At 37.1% G+C, this 17,353-nt stretch overlaps 1 protein-coding gene and 1 non-coding gene across 2 annotated transcripts in view; one reads left to right on the plus strand and one right to left on the minus strand.

Moving 5' to 3' along the window:
- Positions 1-10,680: 10,680 nt before the first annotated feature.
- On the plus strand, positions 10,681-10,790 carry LOC116481410 (U6 spliceosomal RNA). Its single transcript, XR_004251564.1, has one exon. It is a non-coding gene; the product is annotated as a U6 spliceosomal RNA (small nuclear RNA).
- A 5,200-nt stretch (positions 10,791-15,990) lies between these two features.
- PLSCR5 (phospholipid scramblase family member 5) overlaps positions 15,991-17,353 on the minus strand; it is a 30,736-nt gene continuing 29,373 nt past the window's right edge. The window contains exon 8 of the mRNA XM_032172247.2: positions 15,991-16,161. The gene's annotated coding sequence lies outside the window, so the exon portion shown is untranslated. The remainder of the gene's footprint in view (positions 16,162-17,353) is intronic.

Here is a 17,353-nt window from a genome sequence, read left to right on the forward strand (position 1 = left end):
TGCTTGAGGGAGAACCAGTTATAATCCTGGTATGACTCGGTATTGAACTCCATTGCAATTGCAGCTGTTTTATCATATGGATGGTTCTGAGTCGCCCTCAGCATTCTATCAGAAGTTCTGCAAGCTAACTCCCTGTCTGGGAGGCCAGATTCTCAAGAATCAATCAAGTTAAACTTTACCATCTGTCTTGCCTATAAAAATGCTTGTTTGAAGTTCTGAGATTTGGAAAAATGGTGCTTTTTTGGTGCTTAACCTCGTGCTCACAGGTAATAATTTGGCATAGTTCTGCAGTAGCTCCAAATGACCCCAAAAGCTGTCAGTGTCGTATGCTGTGGAAATACTTATTTTGGATTAGAGTTTGTGAAAATTCAGAATCCAATTTTTGGAGAAGACTTGGACCTTAAAAACATCTCATTTACCCCATAAATATACCTACTATGTACCCACAAAAAAAAAACCCCTTGAGACCTGGAATAACCATAGAATATGAGTTACAGAGGGACCTCTTAAAAGGAGTGCATTATCTCCCATTATGATAGAGCTGAGTCACCTTTGCAAAGTACTTTGAGAACTCTGTATTAGTCCATTTTCAAAATGCTATAAAGAACTTCCCAAGACAGAGTAATTTATAAAGGAAAGAGGTTTAATTGACTCACAGTTCTGCATGGCAGGGGAGGCCTCAGGAAACTTACAACCATGGTGGAAGGTAAAGGGGAAGCAAGGCATGTTCTTCACAAGGTGTCAGGAAGGAAAATGAATGTAGGAGGAACTACCAAACACTTACAACACCATCAGATTTTGTGAGAACTCATTAATTATCATGACAACAGTATGGGGGAAACTGCCCCCATGATACAATTACCTCCACCTGGTCTTTCCCTTGTCATGTGGGGATTATGTGGTTTATGGAGATTACAATTCAAGATGAGGTTTTGGCTGGGGACACAGCTAAACCATATCATTCTACCCCTGATTCTACCCCTGGCCCCTCTCAAATCTCATGTCTTCATATTTCAAAACACAATCATGCCTTTCCAATTGGCCCCCAAAGTCTTAACTCATTCCAGCATTAACCAAAAGATCCAAGTCCAAAGTTTCATCTGAGACAAGGCAAATTCCTTCTACCTATGAACCTGTAAAATCAAAAGCAAGTTAGTTACTTCCTAGATACAATGGGGATACAGGCATTGGGTAAATACACCCTTTTCAAATGGGAGCAATTGGCCAAAATAAAGGGGCTACAGACCTTATGCAAGTCCCAGAGGGGCAGTCAAATCTTATAACTCCAAAATTTCACATCCAGGTCATGCTGATGCAAGAAGGAGACATTCACAGCCTTGGGCAGCTACACCTTTGTGGCTTTGCAGGGTACAGCCCCCCTCACAGCTATTTCACAGGCTGGCATTGACTGCCTGTGGCTTTTCCAGGTGGACAGTGCAAGCTGTCAGTAGATCTACCATTCTGGGTTCTGGAGGAAAGTGGCCCTCTTTTCACAGCTCCACTAGGCAGTGCCCCAGTGGGGGCTCTGTGCAGGGGTTCCTACCCCCAATTTTTTTTTTTTCAAACTGCCCTAGCAGAGGTTCTCCATGAGGGCTCTATCCCTGCAGCAAACTTTTGCCTGGATATCTAGGTGTTTCCATACATCATCAGAAACCTAGGTGGAGGTTCCCAAACCTCAATTCTTGACTTCTGTGTACCTGCAGGGCTGACATCAAATGCAAGCCTCCAAGGCTTGGAGCTTGTACCCTCTGAAGCAATGGCCTCAACTGTATGTTGGCCGCTTTTAGCCACAGCTTGTACACATGGAACCAGCTTTTGAGACTCCACAAAGCAGTAAGGTTCTGGGCCCAGCCTGTGAAACAACTTTTTCCTCCTATGCCTCTAGACCTGTGAAGGGAGGGGCTGCCATGAAGACCCCTAACATGCCCTGGAGACATTTTCCCCATTGTCTTGGAGATTAACATTTGGCTTCTTGTTATTCATGCAAATTTCTGCAGTCTGCTTAAATTTCTTCCCAGAATTTGGGTTTTTCTTTTCTATTGTATGATTGGTCTGCAAATTTTCCAGACTTTTATGCTCTGCTTCTTTTTTAAACATAAGTTCAATTCTAAACCATCTTTTTGTGAATGCTTAAAACTGAATTCTTTTAACAGCACCCATGTCACATCTCAAACCCTTTGCCGCTTAGAAGTTACTTCTGCCAGATACTCTATATCATCTCTGTCAAATTCGAAGTACCACAGATCTCTAGGGCAGGAGAAAAATGCCACCAATCTCTTTGCTAAAGCATAGCAAGAATCACCTTTATTCCAGTTCCCAACAAGTTTCTCATCTCCATCTGAGAACACATCAGTCTGGACTTCATTTTCCATAGCACTATCAGAATTTCGGTCGAGCCATTGCACAAGTCTCTAGGAAGTTCCAAACTTTTCCACATCTTTCTGTCTTCTGAGCCCTCCAAACTGTTTCAACCTCTGCCTGTTACCCAGTTCCAAAGTCGCTTCCACATTTTTGGGTATCTTTTAAGCAGTACCCCACTCTCTGTAGGTACCAATTTACTGTATTAGCACATCTTTCACACATAAAGAACTGTCCAGGACTGAGTAATTTATAAAAGAAAGAGGTTTAATGGACTTACAGTTCTGTATAGCTTGGGAGGCCTCAAGAAACTTACAGTCATGGCAGAAGGGTGAAGGAGAAGCAAGACACCTTTATCACAAGGCAGCGGAAAGGAGAATTAACCCAGGAGGAACTACTAAACACTTATAAAACCATCAGATCTCATGAGATCAGGAAAACAGCATAAGGGAAACTTATTCTATGAGAGAAACAGCATAAGGAAAACTGCCTTCATGATTCAATTACCTCCACCTGGTCTCTCCCTTGACATGTGGGAATTATGGGGATTACAATTCAAGATGAGATTTTGGGTGGGGACACAGCCAAACCATACGGAACTCTTTTACAAATTACATACAGTTTTTTTTTTTTTTTGACAAAATCTCACTCTGTTGCCCAGGCTAGAGTGCAATGGCATGATCATGGCTTACTATGGACTCAACTTCCCAGGCTAACTGATCCTTCCAGCTCAGGCTACCAATACCTGGGACTAAAGATGTGGTCCATCCTGCCCATCTAATTTTTATATCTTTGGTAGAGATGGGGTTTCATCATGTTGCCCAGGCTTGTCTTGATCTGCTGGGATCAAGAGTTCTGCTCACCTTGGCTTCTCAAAGTGCTGGGATTACAGGCATGTGTCCACCACACCCAGAGTATAATTCTTTTTCATAGAAGAAATATTTTATTTTGAAAAAGAGTACAATTGTCTCTTGGAATCCTTGGGGGAGTGGTTCCAGAACCTCCCTCAGATATCCCAATTTGTGGATGCTTAAGTCCCTTATTATGAAATGGTCTTGTATTTGCATGTGATCTACAAACTTCTTCCTCTACACTTTAAATAATCTCTAGATTATTTACAATATCTATTAAAATCCATACATTTTACTTCATTTGTGTGGATTCAACATAGTACTCAGCAAAGCAAATTCAAGTTTTGATTTTTGAAGTTCTATTACATTATTTTTTTCTGAATATTTTTGATCTGCACTTGGTTGAATCCACAGTTGCAAAACCCAGGAATCCAGAGGGAAAATCGCCTTCATGAAATATGAAACAGAGCATAAAAGCTACCGAGATTAGCTTCTTCTGAATCAGAGTAGCATGGTCGGCTCACACCTGTAATTCCAGCACTTTGGGAGGCCAAGGCAGGCAGATCACAAGGTCAGGAGATCGAGACTATCCTGGCTAACATGGTGAAACCCTGTCTCTACTAAAAAATACAAAAAATTAGCCGGGTGTGGTAGTGGGTGCCTGTAGTCCCAACTAGTTGGGAGGCTGAGGCAGGAGAATGGCGTGAACTCAGGAGGCAGAGCTTGCAGTGAGCTGAGATTGCGCCACTGCACTCAGCCTGGGCAACTGAGCGAGACTCTGTCTCAAAAACAAAAAAAAAAAATGCAGAGTAGCTTTGCTTGCAATGATTATTTCTCTTTTTACTGGCCAAGGTAAACCCATGGCCATCTCACAATAGGATATTTAAATTTAATATTCTCTTTTATTCTCTTTCTTTCTCTCTTCCTCCCCCTTTCATTTCTTTTCTTCCTTATTTTTCTCCTGTTTTTTTTTTTTTTTTGGATTAAATTTCTGGCAGGTTTTCTCAATTTATCTTTCTGACCCTAAATTAATTTTGAATTTTAGTATCCTATTTTCAACTCCTCCTGCCTCCCCCAAATATCCTTTTAAAAAATAGTTTTGGCCAGGCACAGTGGCTCACGCCTGTAATCCCAGCACTTTGGAAGGCCGAGGTGGGCAGATCACGAGGTCAAGAGATCAAGATCATCCTGGCCAACATGGTGAAACCCTGTTCTCTAATAAAAATACAAAAATTAGCTGGGCATGGTGGCATGCACCTGTAGTACTAGCTACTTGGGAGGCTGAGGCAGGAGAATGGCTTGAACCCAGGAGCTGGAGGTTGCAGTGAGCGACGATCGTGACACTGCACTCCAGTCTGGCAACAGAGTGAGACTCTGTCTCAAAAAAAAAAAAAAGTTTCTTATCCTTGTTAGGTAGATTTTTTTTATATTCCACAAGATATTAATTATCTTATTAATTGAGATTTTTCCCCAATTTTTTTCTTGCTACTCGCAATGTCTCTGTTTCTTTTATGTTTTGATTTTTGTTTTTCTGAGGTCTTTCTTAAATGTCTGGGGATTTTCAGATAGTATATTTATATTTATGCCAGAGGAAGTAAAATAACATATCTCAGCAGCAGGGCTTGCCCATCAATTTTCCACACTATATGGTGATTTGTTTAAAATACAATTTTTTGAGGTATTTCCAAAATTTGTAGAGGTTTCTTTTTGTTCTTTAACTATTTAATTTCTCCACAGAACATTTTTTATGTTCTATTACCAGTTTCTTTTTTGTCTCCTAGAAATATCATCAGAATAGTGAATATGTATTATTTAGTCCTCCCATGTGTCAACCAATGAATAACCTGTTTATCTATTGAGTCGACATAAAATTTGGCAGTTAATACATCTTAAGATTTTGTTTTTAAGTTACTGGGTGACACTCGTGTTTTAATATTGCCCAAACCCATTTTATATTTTATAATATATGTTATATTTATGTGTTCCAAATTCTAAAACTACAGTTTAGATATTTTACTACTGAAGTAAAAATAATAATAGTGTTTGTAACATCCAAGATGTAATATCATTGTATTAGTCTGTTCTCACACTGTTAATAAAGGCCTAACTGAGACTAGGTAATTTATAAAGGAAAGAGGTTTGATGGACTCACAGTTCCACATGGCTGGGGAGGCCTCACAATTATGGCAGAAGACAAAGGAAGAGCAAAGGCACATCTTACATGGTGGTGGCCAAGATACATTGTGCAGGGGAACTTTCGTTTATGAAACCATCAGATCTCATGAGACTTATTCACTACCATGAGAACAATATGGGGGAACCACCCCCGTGATTCAATTATCTCCACCCGGCCCCGCCCTTGACACCTGGAGACTAGTATAATTCAAGATGAGATTTGGGTGGGAACACTGCCAAACCATATCATTCTGCCCCAGCCCCTCCAACATCTCATGTTCTCACATTTCAAAACCAATCATGCTTCCCAACAGTCACCCAACGTCTTATTTCAGCATTAACTCAAAAGTCCACAGTCCAGAGTCTCATCTGAGACAAGGCAAGTCCCTCTGCCTATGAGCCTGTAAAATCAAAAGCAAGTTAGCTACTTCCTGGATACAATGGGGGTACAGGCATTGGGTAATTACATGCATTTTAAATGGCAGAAATTGGCCAAAACATAGAGGTTACAGGCCCCACACAAGTCTGAAATCCAGTGAGGCAGTACAATCTGAAAGTTCCAAAATGATCCCCTTTGACTCCGTGTCTCATATCCAGGTTATACTGATGCAAGAGGTGGGTTCCCACAGTCTTGGGAACTCTGTCCTTGTGGCTTTGCAGGGTAAAGCCGCCCCCTCCCCACCGCTGCTTTCCTGGGCTAGCTTTGACTGACTGCAGCTTTTCCAGGTGCTTGGTGCAAGCTGTCAGTGGATCTATCATTCTGAGGTCTGGAGGACAGTGGCCCTCTTCTCACAGCTCCACTAGGCAGTGCCCCAGTGGGGATGCTGTGTGGGGGCTCCCACCCCACATTTCCCTTCCACATTGCCCTGGCAGTGAGGGCTCCACTCTCGCAGCTGACTTCCACCTCAACACCCAGGCATTTATATACATCCTCTGAAATCTAAATGGAGGTTCCCAAACTTCAATTCTCACTTCCATGTACCTGCAGGCCCAACACTGCGTGTAAGCCACCAAGACTTGGGGCTTGCATCCTCTGAAGCAACAGCCTGAGCTGTACATTGGCCCCTTTTAGCCACAGCTGGGATGCAGGGAACCAAGTCCTGAGACTGCATAAAGCAGCAAGGCCCTGCCCTGGCCTATGGAAACCATTCCTTCATCCTAGGTCTCCCAGTTTGTGATGGGAAGGGCTGCCGTGAAGGCCTTTTTACTGCCCTGTAGACATTTTTCCCATTGTCTTGGTGATTAACATTTGGCTCCTTGTTATGTATGAGAATTTCTGCAGCTGGCTTGAATTTCTCCTCAGAAAATGGGTATTTGTTTTCTATCACATTGTCAGGCTGCAAATGTTCTGAACTTTTATGATCTACTTCTTTTTTAAACATAAGTTTCAATTCCAAACCATATCTTTGTGAGCACATAAAACCAAATGCTTTTAACAGTGCTCAAGTCACCTCTTTAACACTTTGCTGCTTAGAAATTTCTTCTACCAGTTGGCCTAAATCATTTCTCTCAAGTTCAAAGTTCCACAGATCTCTAGGGCAGGGGCAAGATGCCACCAGTCTCTTTGCTAAAACATAGCGAGAGTCACCTTTGCTCCAGTTCCAACAAGTTTCTCACCTCCATCTGAGGCCACATCAGCCTGGACCTTATTGCCCATATCACTATCATCATTTTGGTCAAAGCCATTCGACAAGTCTCTAGGAGGTTGTAAACTTTCCCACATTTTCGTGTCTTCTTTGGAGCCCTCCAAACTATTCCAATCCTTGCGTATTATCCAGTTCCAAAGTCACTTCCACATTTTTGGGTATCTTTACAGCAGCACCCCACTATCCTGTACCAATTTATTTATCAGTCTATTCTGATGCTGCTAATAAAGACATACCTGAGACTGGTATAAAGGAAATTTATAAAGGAAAAGAGGTTTAATGGACTCACTGTTCCACATGACTGGGGAGGCCTCACAATCATGGCAGAAGATTAAAGAAGAGCAAAGGGACGTCTTACATGGTGGCAAGAAAGAGAGCTTGTGCAGGGGTACTTCTATTTATAAGTCATGAGACTTACTCACTACCAGAAGAACAGTATGAGGGAAACTGAACCCATTTTTCAATTATCTCCACCTGGCCCCACCCTTGACACATGAAAATTATTACAATTAAAGGTAAAATTTGGGTGGGGATACAGCCAAACCATTTCAATTATTGACACATGCAGTGCCATAGCTACCCCTATGTTATGGACATACATTTCTGTCAATTCATCTTGGTGAATGTTTGGCTTTCTAGGCAGTTACCTGAGCTTGTGATTACATAAAACTCCTGTTTGTTTGTTCATTCATTTTACATGGAAGGTTGTAATGGATGATTGCTATACTCTCCATTTTGAAATTTCAATGATGAATATTAGTCAAGTCTTAGATATTACAAATATCTGCTTAAATTTTTCATCTGGTATACAATAAAATTGATGTTTATGGAAATTAATTATATCCAAAGCACAGTGTTCTTGACACCATGGAGAACAGACACAAAAATTGTTCTGCCCAGAACGAGCTCACAGTCTAATAAAGAAAGTGCATCAGAGACACAAAGTAAATAGCTGTAATACACAGTAGAATATGGTAATTTCATAATAAACTTACCATTACAGTTTTTTTTTTTTTGCATGAAGTAAATGGAGAAAGTAACACACACTGGACAAAAATTAGAGAATAATTTTGAGGCAGAAACTGTGTTGACATTAAAAGATAAAGTAAATCAGGCATGGTGGCTCATGCCTTTTCAGCACTTTGCAAGGCTTAGTGAGAATCATTTGAGGACAGGAGTTTGAGACCAGCGTGAGCAAGATACTGAGATCCCATTTCTAAAAAAAAAAACAAAAAAATTAGCGGGGCATACTGGCATGTGTCTATGGTCTCAGCTATTCAAGGAGGATGAGGTGGGAAGATTTCTTAAGCCCAGAATTCAGGGCTGCAATAAACTGTAATCATACAACTGCCCTCCAGCATGGGTGACAGAGTGAGATCCTGCCTCAAAAATAAAAACAAAAACTAAATATGAAGAGCATTCGGACAGGTAGAAAAATAGAAAAAAAATGTACTAAGGGAGAGGGAAAAGCATAAATGAATGCAGGAAAATCAGAGTGCCTCAAGCATAGTTAAATTTGAATAAAGTTAGTCAGGCTGAGATTTAAAATTAAGATGTCATTCTTTTTGCTTCAGAATTGAATTTGAAAGGTGTTATACTCATATTTCAACTTTTTAACATTGAGGTTTCACTGCCTCCCTCTCTCGTAGGCTAATACATGTGCAGGTTTGTTTTTGTTTTCTTGTTCTTGTAATTGTGCATATATGTGTGAAGGGCAGGAATTAAAATCTGCATCCTGTGTGGTGATTTTTGATAATTCCTCATCCCTCACAGCTGTTCAATTTGCAGTTTGAATAACTGAAACATTCCATCTTGCAAAGATATTTACATTTTGGTATTCTCTGGAAGCCACAACCAGGCATAAATACAGTGAATGATGTGCCTATATAAATGTCTGTTGCATTCATAAATGCACATGGTGGACCCTATTTTGTGAGAGCAAAGGGATAGAATTAAAAGTTGAATATCAAGAGTTGAAATATGTTTTACCTCCCACAATGAAAAAGAATCATAAGTCATAGCAAAGAGTTTACTTTAAGAGTGAGTCACTGTGAATCTTTTTATAATTATTGAATGCATGTTTTAAAAAATCCATTCTACTTTACTTATGGTATTTATTTTTGCAAAATCTATGTTATTTATAATACAAAGCAATACAATAATGTTTTTGTACATTCATCTCATGGAAAAGTTGAATAGTTCATTCATAGTGGTTATTAAAGACTGTGGGTAAGAAGGAAATAACATTAATTTCCTATAGCTGGAAATGTTTTATAATATATATAGATTTGACAGAATTTTTATTTCTTTCAGAAAAGTAATACTAATATCTAAGAAAACAACTAGCAGTTTGTCAATTACTTGTGACAGTTGGTGAATCATTCATGTGGATTATACATTTACAATTTTTCTTTTCTTTCTTTTATAGTGTTATGAAATCAAACAAAAAATTAAGCTTCTGTTTTATTTTATTTTACCAATACACAAATCTGGCTCCTAATTCTTGTGCCAAAGTGCACAGTGACTGGTGCATTTATTAAGTATATGTAAGCAAAACAGTCGGCAACTGATTATACATTTGTTTATGTGAAATCTACATGTTTTGACTACTTTTTCTTGTTTTGGTTGGTGATGTCTTTATTGCTGATATTTACCTTCTTTTGAGAATTAAAAGACATAATATTTAAAATGTGTGGATTATGCTTCTTATTAGAACTTATGTTAAAATATTTCCTGGAAAGGGAGTGAAAACTCTTAATTCAAATAGAAAATGAAAATTTTCTTTGGATTATTATACTAAATCATAGCCGTTCCAGGAACGTAGTAATATGTTTATATTGCATGTGTAATTTACATTTCCTCTTATTTATTTTTCAGACCCTCTTGTTCTTCCTTAATGGATGTATTAATTTTTCAAATTCCTCAAAATACAGTAGAATTTTATTTTTAAAATTTTTTTATGTTTTTTAATTTACATTTGTTTCTTCATTGGTCAGCAAGTTTTCGGTTGTCTTGGTTTTCTATGCTTCATGTATGTAGTGGTTCTTAGTTCACTTATATTTAAGAATGGAAGACTGATGACTCTTGTTATTTTTCTCTGTTGTATGTGTCCATTTTTCTACTAGGTCTCTCCCACTAGTAGGGCTAGAATTGGGAACCAAGGTAGAGACAGTGCTTATCACAATTAGGGTGAGCAGATGAGGAGATCACTCTTTGGATGCTAAAATGAGGAGAGCGTCATCCTTTGGCATGGGAAGCCATTCCAGAAACTTCAAAACCTTAGTTCTCCCTGTGCAATTAATTAAGATTCAATAAGAGTACTAATTTGGGTTCCTGAAAGTATAATGCTGGGCTGCTTAGGCTTAGCATTCACTGAGATAAGGAAGAGGCTAGCAGTGAGGTTGGTGTGGGACACCTGACTAGCATATTTCATTAGACAGACTTTCAATTAACTCTGTTTTTAGTTGTTCTTCATACTCCCACCTTGCATGGTATTGCTCCCTGGGATAAGGACTTTTCTCCATCATAGACTGTTCACGTGTACACATTTAATCTGAATGATAGGCTCACATATTCCTTGATCCATCAGTGTTCCAATATGCCTTGGAACTTCAGCCTAGAATTTATGAATATGTTTTAAAAAATATCCTGTGCTTGTTTTGGCAGCACATATACCAAAATTGAATGATACAGAGAAGATTAGCATGGCCCCTGCACAAGGATGACATGCAAATTTATGAGGTAAATTTGAGAGGTTGTTTTGTCTATCAGCATTTGCATTTGCTATAATTGTATTGTGGACTTTGGAGAGAGGAGAGACAAGTTTTTTCACTGCGCCACTTTGAACTTTAAAAGGCACTTTCAGACACTTGGTTTTAAAAGATCAATCTAGGCCAGGTGCGGTGGCTTACGCCTGTAATCCCAGCACTTTGGGAGGCCAAGGAGGGCGGGTCATCAGGTCAGGAGATGGAGACCATCCTGGCCAGCATGGTGAAACCCCATCTGTACTAAAATACAAACAACAACAACAACAACAACAACAACAAAAAACACAAAAGTTTAGTCCCAGCAACTTGGGAGGCTGAGGCAGGAGAATCACTTGAACCTGGAAGGTGGAGGTTGCAGTGAGCTGAAATCACACCACTGCGCTCCAGCCTGGTGACAGAGGAGACTCCATCTCAAAAAAAAAAAAAAAAAAAAAAAGATTAATCTAGCAATTATATGGAGAATGGACTGTAGGATGGAGAGGCTAGTGTCAGGGAGAATAAGCAGGTTTAGGAATAAGATAGTGACAGTTGTGAACACACAAGAAGAAATAATTTCTTCCCTTAGAATGACAGATACAATTTTAATGTAAATATAATATGTAGATATCCAGACTACATTCTGTTCTAAATTATTTTCTAATTCTATAATTAGGTTCTACATAATTAAAATTTTAACTGCTAACTTTAATTGATAAATTATATTTTCTAAAATCTAATATAGAACCATGATATCTGGGTTTGCATGCAACCCATATAGAAGAATTTATTGAAAGTTAGAAGCTCTAATTCTTTATCTAATTCTTTATTTTTCTTTGTGTTTTTTCTATAACTCCAGAAAAATTATATCTGAGCTTAATCTTTTAACTCATGATTAACATAATGTTCAGGCTTTTGATTCTGCAATAAGTACCTCAGTCTTACCAGAATAACAGGTTTATTAAGCTGTTTTAATATTATTATTCTCTGGGCTTTGCTTATATTTCCAGTAATTCCTCTGCAGCAAAATAAAATAGTCCCTGCTTCATTAGGACCTGGCAGTACTACCCTCTCCCAGATCATCGTGGTTGTTATTACCTTTTTATGTTAATTCCAAGTTATTTTTGTTACATTTTTAAAAGTCATCCATTTTATCTGCTTTCTTGCTTTTCATTTTGCCAGGATGCATTAAATTAGGACCCTCAACAAAATAAATTTAAACGGCCTTCTCCAAGGCCTAATAATATTCTAAGATCTAAATCCAAAGAAAATAACTAAATCCTATCATTTTGTTAACTCGCTGTAGCATTTAGCCTGGTTAATCACTGCCCACTTTATAGAAATCTCTCCTCTCTTAATTTCTAAACCATCAGACTTTTGTTTTTCCTGGAGACCAGGCAGTTTTGCTCCATCCCTTGTGGATTCTTCTATTCTTCAAAGTATGGTGTCCCAAGGCTTTCTTCCACTTTTGACACTTATCTTTTCCTGCTATATAGCTTCAAGGTTTTATGTCATGCACTCATGGTTTAAATTTCTAAGTTCAAAACTTTAAGCTAGGGCATTCTCCTGGCAGGTACTTGCAAATTTTCTGGACTTTGATGTTCCAGAAGCACCTCAAGACCGATACATTAAGAAATGAATTCTACCTTCTCAACTTCTCTTCTTACTGCACTTACATGCTGTAAAATAAACTAGTAATGAAAGTATTATAGTATGCATTGATGGTAAATTAGGTACCAAGTAATTTCAGAGTATATATTTTGATGAAAGGACCCATACATCCTCATAAATTATACACCTACAACATATCCATAAAAAATAACGATTTAAAAAACTTTTAAAAAAGGATGAATATATCTTTCCCACTTTGAGTACTCATGTTGGATTGATGCCATATCAAATCAAATCACCACTGAATTTTGTGAAATAAAATACTAACAGCTGAGATTCAAATGTGTTGGGTAGTGTGATAAATCCCAGGAAAAGTTATACATCTTTATGAGTTGGACATTCTGACAAACAAATCCATGAAAAAATGAAATAGATATGTATCAAAGATGGGTTCATTTAGAAACAAGTGAAAAGAAAGGTTGACAGTAGTCATGTAGAAAAGAAAGATATTATTTTAAAAAATTTTATTCTTAACTTTTTTTCCTATGAATTCAAATATCACAAGTTTTTCCTTATGAGGCAAATCTGGATAATGGTTTTTAAAAATAGTTGTACTTTAACAATTGTGTGTGTATGAGCCGTGTGTGTGCTTATATGTACTTTTATATCTATATATTAAATGGGTTCATTGTTCAAAAAATTAAAAACACAGAATTATTTAAAGTAGTATTTAATTCCCCCTGTTATGCCTGACCCTACATTGAAATGATTACTGTCAATATTTTGGTATGTATTCTAGATTTTTAAATTTTAGAATGCCCTATTTAGTGTACATGTAATTATTTTTGTTGGCCGGGTGCGGTGGCTCACGCCTGTAATCCCAGCACTTTGGGAGGCCGAGGCGGGCAGATCACGAGGTTAGGAGATCGAGACCACGGTGAAACCCCGTCTCTACTAAAAATACAAAAAATTAGCCAGGCGAGGTGGCGGGCGCCTGTAGTCCCAGCTACTCGGAGAGGCTGAAGCAGGAGAATGGCGTGAACCCCGGGGGGCGGAGCCTGCAGTGAGCCGAGATTGCGCCACTGCACTCCAGCCTGGGTGAAAGAGCGAGATTCCTTCTCAAAAAAAAAACAACCTTATTTTTGTTTATTAATATTTTAAATGAATTATTTCATTTCATTCAGTTTCATTTCAGAGTTCACGTGCTCTGAAAAGGGCTTGTTTTTCCTTTACCAACAATATTACAGATAATTTTCATCCCTGCTTCCTTCCCTTCTGCCCCCATCTGCTTGGCTACCAATCTATCTCATTTTTGAGAGAAGACAATTCCATTCTATGTTTGAACAATAATTTATTAACCAAGTCACCATTGGTGAACATTAGTATGTCTTCATTTATTTTACTGAGAATGTCAAAACGATGTTGCAGCAAGCACCTTGACACATCTTTGGAAGCTTTTGTGATTACTTAGCAAATCTATAGGCAAAGTTGCTTACTCGACTAAAATATACATTTAAAATAAATGCACTTGAAGCAAATTTTCTCTCCTGATTAGTTATATCAATTTACCTTACTGCCAAGAGTATGTACTTTCTTGAATCTTTGATAACAATGGATAATTCAGATTTTTGAATCTTCTATTCTGATTCATTTCTTTAATAGGGAATTTGAACATAATTTTATTTTTACTGGCCATTAATACTTTCTTTTAGTGATTTTTATGTTCCTGTGCTTTTCCTATTTTCTTTCAGTATATTTGTCTCATGTATTTGCAGAAGCTCTTTCCTCATTATGGATAAGCACTATGTCTTCTTTTATATTGTAAGCTTCTTTTCAATTGTCTTAGTTTTCATTTGCCTTAGTTTTTTAATTTATTGCATAAGAAGAAAATATTGAATTTTATTTCTCTATTTTTATATCTAGATTTATATTTGTGTGTGGCCTAAAATCATATTTTAATTTTTCTAAATGGTCATATTAGATAACAATATTTTCAGCTTCATGTTACAGTGTACCTGAACACTTGTGACTTAAGCAATAACACCTTTAATGGTCTGAGCTAAGAATTTTGGAGGTAGGTAGTCCAGGACAGGGAAAACAATTTCATCATATCATCAAAGACCTGCGTTCCTTCTATGTTTTTTTGGTTACACCTTTAGAGTATTGGCTTGTTGACTTATTCACACAAGATCAATGCTCTATTTTCAGGAATCACATTGTGTTCCGTGGAAGAAGAAGTAATGAGAAAAATAGAGCCAGCAACATCTTCCCCTTTATACAGAAAAGTAAATGCTTTACTAAAAGTCCTAATAGAGTTATGGTTATGTCTCATTGACAATACCTGACTACATGGGGCCCCTAGATACAAGGACTGGCTATCATGCTTTTAAACATATATCAAAAACATCTTACATGGCTTTTAAATGATTGCGTACCTATGCTTCTGCTGTAGCAAATAAGGAACATAACATTTTCATATTCCTTTCTGTCTTTCTTTCTCTCTCTATCACACACACAGACTGCACATTTAGCCTCTGAGATTGATATGGACAAAAGGAGTTTGGAAATGCACTAGCTAAACAAAAGTGGCTCCATACTGACTAAGGTTTTCCTTACCAAAGTTTATTGAATGATTATTCAATGAATAAATATTCATTTATTTATTGACTTCTTCCTTTGAAAACATACTTTTATCATAAATTAACTTTCCATATAGAGTAAGCATCATTATATTTCTGGACTGTGCTTGCCATTTTTTTTTTTAATTTCTACTAAGAACCAAACTGTCTTAGTTCCTGTAGTTCTTATTTGTACTGAGAGGCTGGGAGAGCCAGTAACTGTGCTTCTGGGACTTGGCTGCCAAAAATCAGGAAGACAATATTCCTATTTATGATTGCATGTCTATTTCTCCCAGCTGTGTTTTGTAGGCCAGAATAACCTCGCTCATTAAGGTTGTCTGACTAAGTTAAATTTATGAACAGCCCTTGGGAAGAACTTATTTTCCACAAAAAATATGTGTTGTTCTGAATTTGGTCACAATCATACGGGTTCCCCAGAGTTAGATCTAGGAGCTTAATACTTCTCTCAAATCTTCACAATATTTCTGTTGATCAAAAAAGTTATCTCATGGTTTTGAAAGGTGAGCTACTAATTTGAAATACCTTAGAGTAGATCTATATCCTGGCTGGCATTCTTTTAAATGTGTATCTTAAAAAAATCAAAATGGCTTTTAGGTGATTTGCATACCTGTGCTTCTGCTGTAGCAATTAGGAAATTTAATCTTTTCCACTTCTCTCTCCCTCTTTCTCTCTCTCTCTCTCACACACACACGTTACATGTAATTATTTTTTAATTTTACAAGAATTGAATCATAGTTCTGCACACATGCAAAGTAAATGCTTTTCCTTTACCAGCTATATTATAATTTCCATCCTGTCTATCTCTCTGTATTTTATCATCTAAAAATCTCATTCTAAGAAAACAGAACTCCATTCTATATGTGAATCATAATTTATTAAACAATTTACCATGTTGAGCATTTTATATATTTATGTATAGTCTTTTTGCATATACTCTTGTATAGTAAAAAGACTTGTGGGCACAAAGTAAAACAAAGTAATTTAATTTTTATATTTATCATTTTCTAAGTTTTCAATATATGGAGGTTGTACCTGGTCACCTCTGATGTTATGTACAATTGAAACCCTCTGTTTTCTTGTGAGGTCCAGTGCAGGCCATTCATATGTGTGGAAGTGCTTTGAAATACTCTAAAGAATTCTAAAAAATAAGATGATATCATTGTTATTATTGCTTAAAGATAATAGGCTAGAGATCTATAATGGGATTCCAGAGGGGCATTACAGTACTATAATATAAAGGCTCAGGCTAAAAGAAAGTCTATACAATTAAGCCAGACACTGATTACTAAAGCTTTTGAAAGCCAAATTTTGGATCCAGACTTAAAAATAAAAGTTATACTATTTTGTCAGCATTAGGAAAGAAGTTGTTTATGACACTGGTTGTACATTAGAATTACTATTTTTTTAAAAAAAAGAATTAAGTGACTTAAAAGATACTCTTAGGGATTTTGACTTAATTGGTACAGAATGAGGTCTGGGTATGGACATTTTTTAAAAATAGCTATGTTATTTAAACGTTTAGCCTGGGTTAAAAGTCAACATAGGATAAGTTGATTTTTCTACATTTATATTGCTTTTCCCTGCTTCTGACCCCTGACCCTAACTCTAGATAGAATATGTATTATGATTTTGTGTTCTTATCACCTTGTTATCTTAAAAGCCTATTTAAAATGGTGGGGCATTTGTATCCATTGTTAGACCTACTCACACTTGCTCAATGACCTTGAGTCACCAAACTGGGACTTGAATCCATGGATGTGTCTTGGCTTGGCCTATAAATTTCCTCTGAAGGTGATCAAGCTGCAACATACAAATGACCAAAAATGAGTGGGTTTTCTGTATAACTTTAAATTATTTTAGATTTTGTGTGCTGATGGTTTAGCTCTTAAATGACAAATAGAAAATCAGAGTTAGGACTCTACTTTCAATTATATGCTTGATTTTATGGTGCTTTTATTTAACTATTTGATAAGCCAATGTTACTCAGTTTCCTTAGAAAAATAGGAATATATGCATTCACTAAATTGATGGAAATTGTCCATCAATTCAGTCTGCTCATTAAAAATAGTAATTACTAAACTTTCATCATATGTATAATACATTAACAAATATAATGTTTCTCAGTTTATTAAAAACATAACATCAAATTTTCCCCTTCTACATACAAAATTGATGTGTTTTATTTCCCAGATTACAGAAAGAACAAAATGAATACTCAATAGAAATTTGTATTTTCAAGATTCTGCTGGTGTAGCGAAGCAATGCCATCATAATGTGAAGTGTTGCTGCCATCTGCAGCATGAAAGACTTATTAAACGTGTATATTACCT

Source organism: Hylobates moloch, unplaced genomic scaffold (assembly GCF_009828535.3).
Source record: "Hylobates moloch isolate HMO894 unplaced genomic scaffold, HMol_V3 SCAFFOLD_13, whole genome shotgun sequence".
NCBI classification, from domain to species: domain Eukaryota; kingdom Metazoa; phylum Chordata; class Mammalia; order Primates; family Hylobatidae; genus Hylobates; species Hylobates moloch.